Raw genomic sequence first — 9,182 nt, forward strand, 5'->3', positions numbered from 1 at the left:
CCACCACACGCAGCCCGTTTCCTTGCTCAGCTCAGCTGTGGGAAGTCACTGCCTGGTCTTCAGTCTCGGTGGCTTCTTCTGCAGTACTGCGGCCCCTTCCTCTGGTACATCGATCGGTGGAGCGAGAGCGAGAGGGAGAGGGGGGTCTCTCTCGACACAAGCTGCAAGCTGCAAGCTCCAAGCTTCACACCAAGCTCCAAGCTAAAAATAAAGTGGAAAGGACCCTGTCTTTCTGGGAGTCTTGCTACCCCTATCTTTCCCGCCAATCTTTAAAACCCCTTTGTTTCTAAGCACGGGTACTTAGTCAGTGATGGGCCATCCCACCCATGCATTGGGCTGATGGCTCTTAGTCTGGGCATCTCGCTGAGCCTTTGTGTTGGGAAAGACCCAGCTCCTCCTTGGCTGGCCAGGCTGGTGGGTTCATTGTTCTGTGTCTCCTTCTGAGATGGAGGTGAGAAGTGCTTTTACAACTTAGAGTGGCTTTGTCAGTGGCCCCCCTTCCTGGCCGACAGCTCTTTTGTCAATGGATGACTGACAGCTCTTTTGTCCCAGCGAACTGCCATGCGGTCTCTGGAGTTTTAACAAAACCAGCTTTTTCACATATCTGCGCAGGGTGTTCCCAGCACAGGGAAAATAGCCTCAGAAAAATAAAATCCACAAAATATTCTCGACTGAGTCCATTCTTTAAACAGAAACTTTGCGATGTCTTCATTACGCTCTGCTAATTATCGATCTTGCCACGTAAAAAGTGCGTTGGCATTGCAATGCATTAATGTAAAATTAATGAAAAGAAAATGCAATGTTTTGTCGAGTGCAAAACATGCAGTGCCTGCATTTCAAAAAGCATTGCTTTTATTCATCCTGCGGAATGCATATTGCACAGATAATCTCAGCACACATTGTGCAGGCAAAGGCAGCATTAGACAACAAAGTGATTTGTCCTCCGCTGATTTGTAGCAGATAACTGACGGTTGAGCACACAATTTGACAACTAGACTTGTAGATCAAGCATCAATGAAAAAGGCAACAAAACTGCCCACCAGCACCAGGTGTCTTTCACTTGTTTGTCCCAAATTTTCAGCAGCTGGGACAACAAGAATTTAGGTTTGACCGAGATTTAAACTCAGATCGCTAGATTTAAAATCAAGAGGGCTCACCATTACACCATGGAACCAACTATTCCAAAACTTTTGAAACATACTTCGTCACAGACAAGGCACTGGAAGGCTGGAAGGTAGATCACACCGGTTGTGGGAGAGCTGGTTGGTGGTGACATGGAAGTGTCTGCAGTGTGCGGGACCAGACTGCTTCCACACATCCACAATGAATGTCCCACCCTTTACTTGGGAAAAGTACAACTGAGAGTGGATAAGTTCCATCCCGGTCGGAGCAATCTGAAGCTTTAACTGACTGACACCCTGGTTTTGCATGTCTTGCAGTGTGTATCTGTGTTTCAATGGTTCAGCGCATTCGGCTGGTAACTGAAAGGTGGGTAATCCAAACCCATCTCCGGGAGGATTCGGTGCCGCACAGTTCCGGGTTGTCATTGTGCATTTTGGCTGCACGAATATATTCCGCAAACATTGCAAGCTTTGCTGTCATCCAGTGAGTTACCACTCCAATACTTTTATGAGCATTCAGCACAAGTAAAACGATAAAAAAAATTTACATGGATCATGTTCTTTCATCCAGTCCAATCAAAATAAATTATGTTATTGGGTTTAAAGGAACTGGTGAAAATTGATTCTATTGATGCATATATCGAACTGGAACTTTGGTCTCAAGTGCTCCTCCTATCAAGAATAGACACACACACAATCAATGGTTTTACAATTGAGTCATAAACACTTACAATTTCTCATACAGCATGTAAATGAGATCGGGATAAAAATTCATCACATGTAAAGAGAAAATGAATGATTAAAGATACTACTGTCCCTCAGTAGCTATATTAATATTTATTTCATCCTGAAAAAGGTTATCGGTTATTTAACTGTGATTTAATTAATTCTTATTTTTTCTTATTAGCTGCATGTCTTCAATTTTATAAGGTTTTGAATTGAAAAAATCTGTTTCAGAAGTTACCGCCCTGACCTGGAATCGAAGCTGTTTTTCGGTGGTACAAGGAGTGGTTTTACCCAATCATTTAAAGGTGATTTCAAAGAATGACGTGGCGTTAAATTCAGATCACGGTTACAATGTGTTTCGTTGTGAAACAAGTGGATTGAAAAGAACAATAATGACACCAAGCATTACGATGCAGCGATGCAGCGATGCAGCAATGCAGCGTTCCCTGGTGGTCCAGTGATTAGGATTCGGCGCTCTCACCACCGCGGCCCTGGGTCGATTTCCGGCCAGGGAAATTGCACTTCCATCAAAATTAAAACCTTAGAAGAAAGAGTTACATGCATCTCATGTGGAAAAAAAGATTCATTGATTTAAACATCATTAATTAATCCATTGTAGAACTTCAATCATTTAATTTGCCCTGAGTATGTGAGGAACTTTTATCCCGACCTCATTGTATTTAAGGAACATGGTCCAGCCCCGGTATCTCCACCTGTGAAAGTAGGAAACTGCTGGAAATACACAACAGGACGGGTAGCCTTTGACAAACAATTAAACCCAGGTTACAGACTCTCTCCCTTCCCCTGCCCTTTGCGGGACACTTGTTCCCCTTTAATTTTACAGACTGACTGAGTTCACTAACCGTGGGGAGAGAGTAGGTGTCTCCGCGGCCCCACTGTGCTAACATGGAAGATAACACGATGGGGATGTGGGGTGGTGGGTGGGGATCAGTGACATGTTTGTGTAAAGGGCAGCGGAGGAGAAGGATTGACAGCTGTCAGTGAGGGACAAAAGTTGTTTAAGGTGAGCCAACACATTCCCGATCAGCACAGAAGGCATTCACTGGTCAGCTGCCCTCTGCTGTACTTCTGGTCAGAGCGGTTTCCGCAGTGGAGCCGTTATCACGTTTGCTTTCCGCGCGGAAGGATCCCGTGCAGGAAGATTATGTTTAAACTTTCTGTGGATGAACAGCCATGGGCGAGTTTATTCTCCTGTCAAAAGGGTGACAGTGGCTTCTCCCTTATTCTTCAATTGCTCTTTATTTCACTTCACTAAATAGATATATTTGAGTGAGAGAAATTGTTCCAGAGTGTCACACACTTCATCTTTTGTTCCCTTTTAAACACATAAAATGAGGCCGGGGGAATAAATCCAGAAAACAAAGCCGAGGGATATAGACAAGAGGAAGAGAGAAGGGGAAATACTGCCTCTACACACCGGAGAAGTGTGAGCTTGTGGACCGGAGAAGTTGCAGCTGCTGGAGCTGTGCGTTTTATCGGGGAGGGACGGGGGGAGAGCCCGCCGAGCGACCGGAGAAGCTGAGAAGCTGCTGTGCTTTTCATCGGGTTTGACACTGTTTAAAAATGGCAGAGTGCCAAGTTTTCTCTCCCTACTGCCCATGTGCGAAGGTGCCGGCAGTGTTTTCGGTGCAGGCATTTGGCTCCGCCCCCCACTTCACCATCGACACCACGCCAGGACTCCGGGGACTGTACACAGCGGCCAGGATGGGGCGAGTTTTTCCCCAAGCCATTTCCAGCGCGCAAAGTCAATGCGCTTGAGGTCAGTGCGCCGACAAAACTGCTTGGGGAAAATCTAGCCCTTGAAGAGTAAGGAGTACACTGAAGGAAATACAAATATATTTCCCGAGCAACTGTCAAATTTTAATAACTTTTTATACAACCATCGAAACAGCCAAAAAACAGGGCACTCGGCCCATAGTACCTAATATATAGCCCACAGTACAAGAGTAAGGAAGTCTTGCTACAATTGTACAGGGCCCTGGTGAGACCACACCTGGAGTACTGCGCAGAGTTTTGGTCTCCTTATTTGAGGAAGGAAATAATTGCCTGGGAGGTGGTACAACAGAGGTTCACCAGATTGATTCCTGGGATGAGACGACTGTCTTAAGTTGAGAGATTGTGTAGAATGGGCCGATACTCTCCAGAGTTTAGAAGAATGAGAAGTGATCTCATTGAAACACACAATATTCTGAAGGGGATTGACAAGGTAGATGCTGAGAGGTTGTTTCCCCCGGGCTGGAGTGTCTAGAACCAGGGGCCACAGTCTCAGGTTAAGGGGTCGGCCATTTAAGACAGAGATGAGGAGGAATTTCTTCACTCAGAGGGATATGAATCTTTGGAATTTTCTGCCCCACATGCTTGTGAATGCTGAGTCTCTGAATATATTCAAGGCTGCGTTAGATAGATTTTTCGAGTCTCGGGGAATCAAGGGATCGAGAGATCACTGGAGTTTGGAAGACTGAGAGGGGATCTCATAGAAACATATAAAATTCTGACGGGACTGGACAGGTCCCGATGTTGGGGAAGCCCAGAACCAGGGGTCGGAGTCTAAGGGATAAGGGGTAAGCCATTTAGGACTGAGATGAGGAGAAACTTCTTCGCTCAGAGAGTTATTAACCTGTGGAATTCTCTGCCGCAGAGTTGTTGATGCCAGATGTTAGATATATTCAAGAGGGTGATGTGGCCCTGATAGCTAAAGGGATCAAGGGGTATGGAGAGAAAGCAGGAAAGGGGTACTGAGCTGAATGATCATCCATGATCTTAGTGAAGGGTGGTGCAGGCTCGAAGTGCCGAATGGCCTACTCCTGCACCTATTTTCTATGTTTCGATGTTTCTGTGTCCTGCTACTGTTTCTTTAATAATGGATTCCAACATTTTCCCAACCACAGATGTTAGGCGAACTGGTCTATAGTTTCCTGCTTTTTGTCTGCCTCCTTTTTTAAATAGGAGCATTACATTTGCAGTTTTCCAATCTGCTGGGTCCTCCCCAGAATCCAGCGAGTGCATGTCCACAGATCACTGAAAGTAGCAGGCCAGGTAGCTAAGGTGGTTGAGAAGGAATATGGAATGATTGCTTTTATTAGCCGAGACATAGAATACAAGAGATGGGGTCGGTGGGGCAGGTTAGGTCACAGCTGGAGTACTGCGTGTAGTTCTGGTCGCCATATTACAGGAAGGGCATGATTGCACTGAAGATGGTGCAGAGGAGATTTACGAGGATGTTGCTGGGAGTGGAGAATCTTAGCCATGAGGACAGATTAGATAGGCTGGGTTTGTTTTCCATGGAACAGAGCTTGAGGGGAGACCTCATTGAGGTGTATAAAATGATGAGGTTCCGAGATATAGTGGATAGAAAGGACCTATTTCCCTTAGCAGAGGGAAACAAGGAGGCATAAATTTAAAGTAATTGGCCGAAAGTTTAGAGGGGAAATGTCTTCATGCAGAGGACTGTGGGGGTCTGGAACTCACAAAGGGTGGTAGAGGCAGAAACCCTCACCACATTTAAAAAGTGCTTGGATGTGCACCTTAAGTGCCGTAACCTGCAGGGTTATGGACCTCGAGCTGGAAAGTGGGATTAGGCTGGATAGCCTCGAGTTGGCCGGCGCGGACACGATGGGCCGAAATGGCCTCCTTCCGTGCTGTAAACTTCTTTGATTCTATGAACTCGTTTGCAAAGAGTTGAGGTGATTTGGGCACATCTTTCTTCACATGACAACATTTCAAAGGCAACTCAACGGCTGTAAAGCGCTTTGGGGCATCATGAGTTCCTGACAGACGCTGCAGAAATACAAGTCCTTCTTTGCAAAATTTCAATGCAATCTCAAGGCTGGTCTGGGATTTGAAGCCAGGATCTTTCTGCAAATTTCTAGTAACAACCAACGAAGCAAGAATCATACCCCTAGACCAACAAACCACCTGCTTAGCAAATGTGGAGATAAGATGTAACCATTATTGAAGCATTTTTAATGTGTGTTGCTGTTCTTGATCGGAGGAGCACATGAGACGAAATTAGTGACTTGGCCTTTTCGACATGTCTTCTGAAGCGCCGCACGGTCCCACTCCTGCAGTCAATGAGCTGTTGGGACGTTAATGTATCCATCATCATCATCATCATAGGCGGTCCCTCGAAACGAGGATGACTTGCTTCCACGCTGAAAAAGGATGAATTCACAGGTGTTTCAATGAAGGATCCGAACGACATCCCGAAGGGTGGAAGATGCCTGTGCGTGGATTTTTTTAACGTGTGGTGACTGTTGCACACCAGCCACCACACGGGCTTGACAGAGCGAGGTCTTGGTCCAGTGGCAAGGGTTATCCAAGACGACAGGCGACCAGCTCTGCTGCGCGGACCCAGTGCACACATATATCGCAGTGTGGGCTGGCCCGTGCTAATCCTGGGCCCCTGGCCCCGAACTCATGCCTCCCCTGGGCCCTGATCACATCCCTCTACAGTCTCTCACCGCTCCTTCGCCCCGATCTCGCCGCTCCTGCTGTATCTGCCCACGCTCCAATCACCGACCTGGACCTTGATGACATCACACTTCGCTGCCGCCGCCCTCCTGCACCAGCTCGCGCTGCTCCCTGGAGTAGTCTCCCGGGACCTCCAAGCTGCTCCCAGGGCCGCTCGCCGTTCCTTTTATGGCCCCGACCTGCCGCTGATGTTCTCCCGTTAGTGTATCCAGGCTGTGGGTGGCCACCCCGAGCGCAGCAGAGGGGTTTCTGCATTAGTTCTGGGTGGGGGCAGTATCTTTCCCCTTCTCTCTTCCTCTTGTCTGTATCCCTGTGCTTTTATTTCTCTATTTATTCCCCCTGTCTCAGTTTCTAGTGTTTAAAAGGGAACAAAAGATGAAATGGGTGTCACTGTGGAACAATTTCTCTCACTCAAAGTTAGACGCACTACCGTTGCACCATGAGGTCTAGGTAGCTAGCCGTTGATATTCAGGTTCATATATAAATATATATAAATATATCTATATGTATCATAACCGTTCCCTGGTGGTCGAGGGATTAAGATCCGGCGCACTAAACTGGTTTCAATTCTCGATCAATTCATCGCATAAAAATAATTGAGGTCTGTGAGACGATTAATAATTGCTGTAATCACCATGAATACCAATACTTTCTGCGACAGACCGAGCTAACAGACTATCTGGCTTCTCCTGCCCTTTGCCGGGCACGTGTTTGGGGTTTAATTTAGTAAACTGGGCGAGTTCGCTGATCGCGGGGAGATGGTAGGAGCCTCTGTGGCCCCACTGTGAGGATGTGGAAGTGAACACGGTGGCTGGGTGATCCGTGACATTTCTGTAAAGGGCAGCGGAGAAGAAGGATTGAGAACTTTCAGTGTGGGACAGAAGTTGTTTAAGGTGAGCCAACACATTCCCGATCAGCACAGAGGGAGCTCACTGGTCAGCTCCCCTCTGTTGGGGCTGCTGTGCCAGAGGTTTTTGTAGTGCAGTGGTTATCACATTTGCTTTATACGTGAAAAGTACCCGGTTTGATTCTGGGCAGAAACATGATGTTTAAACTTGCTATAAGGGAACAATCGGAGGAGAGTTTAGTCTCCTGGAAAATGCTGCCTGACCTGCTGAGATTTCCAGCATTTGCTGTTTTTATTAGCTATTTATTCTCCTGGTAGAAAGGCTCCCTTATTCCTGAATTGCTCTTTATTTAACCAATAAATAGATAACTTTCAGTGAGAGAAAACGGATCCACCGGGGACCTTTTGCGTGTGAGGCCAACGTGATATCCGCCACACTGCAGCCCATCAAAGGGCGAGAAACCACTGAATATAAAGGATGAGCTCACAAATATCAGGGGCAGTGCAGTCTGGTCAATGTCAAACCCTCCTTTCTTATTCAGCAGAGGCATGAACGGGAGTCAGACGCCACAAAGTTTAATTAAAGATACAAATGCAAGTAAAACTTCCAAATCTTTTCACTGTAAAATTCTTTCACTTTATTTGAAATCCTACTGCGTTGAATCTGAAAATGATCACCATGGGATTTTATCTTCACGACTGATTCTAATTTCTCTGCACGGAAGGAATAACCGGTGCTGTTAAATTTGACAAAAGTTGCCCCAGATTCCTGGTGACATCGGCAATACTGTGTGTAAAATGGGTCAACATGCTGAAGAACATAAGAACAAAAGAAATAGGAGCAGGAGTCGGTCATACGCCCCTCGAGCCTGCTCCGCCATTTAATACGATCATGATCGATGCGATCATGGACTCAGGTCCACTTCCCTGCCCGCTCCGCAAAGCACAGGACAAATGTTTGAAGTATCGACTGTCCCTCAGTTAGCATTTCTTTCATTGTGCAAAAGAAGGTGAGGGGTTAATTAATGATGCTTTTCCATAAACGCAACACAAATGTTTAAGAAAAAAACATACGGTGACTGGCAGGTGAGCGCTGCTTTGACACCTGGTGGGAATGGGCGGGGATTTTAAAGCCCCTTGTATTGTGAAAGCTTCATATAGAGGAACATCTCAAACACATTGTGTAGGCCTCGTGGCGCAACGGTAGCGCGTCTGACTCCAGATCAGAAGGTTGCGTGTTCAAATCACGTCGGGGTCACTGTTCTTTCAGAATTAATGTTTTCTTTGCTGTTTGGCAATAACCAGACCCTTGTTCCAATGTCTGTCTCACTGTTTCCCCGGTGTCAGGCAGAGATACGCCTGCTGCCCTCATTTAATTCATGTGACAGGACACACAAGTTCCAAATCAACTTGCAGGTGACCACACACACCGCCGAGTGGTCTGAGGTGCTGTGATTAGATCGCAGTTTTCTCTGGAGGTGTGGGTTTGAATCCAACTTCTGACATTTCTTATTTTTAATCATTCAGCGAAACTCATTGTTTGACACCACGACCAACTCCTTAAAACTGGGATTCAGCAGTTCACCTGCTCGCTTAACATCTCCGTCTGACCTGGTGCTGAAAGTGGAGATGTTTCCGCAGTGTCGCGGTTAACACGTTCGCCTCACACGCGAAAGCTCACCAGGCGGGAATATTTTCTGTAGCTTTCTCCTCATGCATGCTCAGGGGCGAGTTTGTTCTCCTGTGAAAAGTTCATCAGATGATAAGCATGTAAGAATTAGGGGCCGGAATAGGCCATTCGGCCCCTCGAGCCTGGTCCACCATTCAAGAAGATCCTGGCAGTTCCTCGACAGCAAGTTTAAACATCTGGGGCGGAGCCAACAGGCGACTGTCTGCAATCAGTGAGAGAACGGTATGTTTGGCAGAAGCCTGGCGAGCTCAGTCAGTGAAACATAAGACTTTTAATCTCAGGGTCGTGGTTTCGACACCCACATTGG

The 9,182-nt window shown here is 46.7% G+C and overlaps 1 non-coding gene across 1 annotated transcript; it reads left to right on the plus strand.

Moving 5' to 3' along the window:
* The first annotated feature begins 8,371 nt into the window (after window positions 1-8,371).
* Window positions 8,372-8,443, plus strand: trnaw-cca (transfer RNA tryptophan (anticodon CCA)). Its single transcript has one exon. It is a non-coding gene; the product is annotated as a tRNA-Trp (tRNA).
* Window positions 8,444-9,182: the final 739 nt, after the last annotated feature.

This window comes from Pristiophorus japonicus, chromosome 20 (assembly GCF_044704955.1).
Source record: "Pristiophorus japonicus isolate sPriJap1 chromosome 20, sPriJap1.hap1, whole genome shotgun sequence".
Lineage (NCBI taxonomy): Eukaryota > Metazoa > Chordata > Chondrichthyes > Pristiophoridae > Pristiophorus > Pristiophorus japonicus.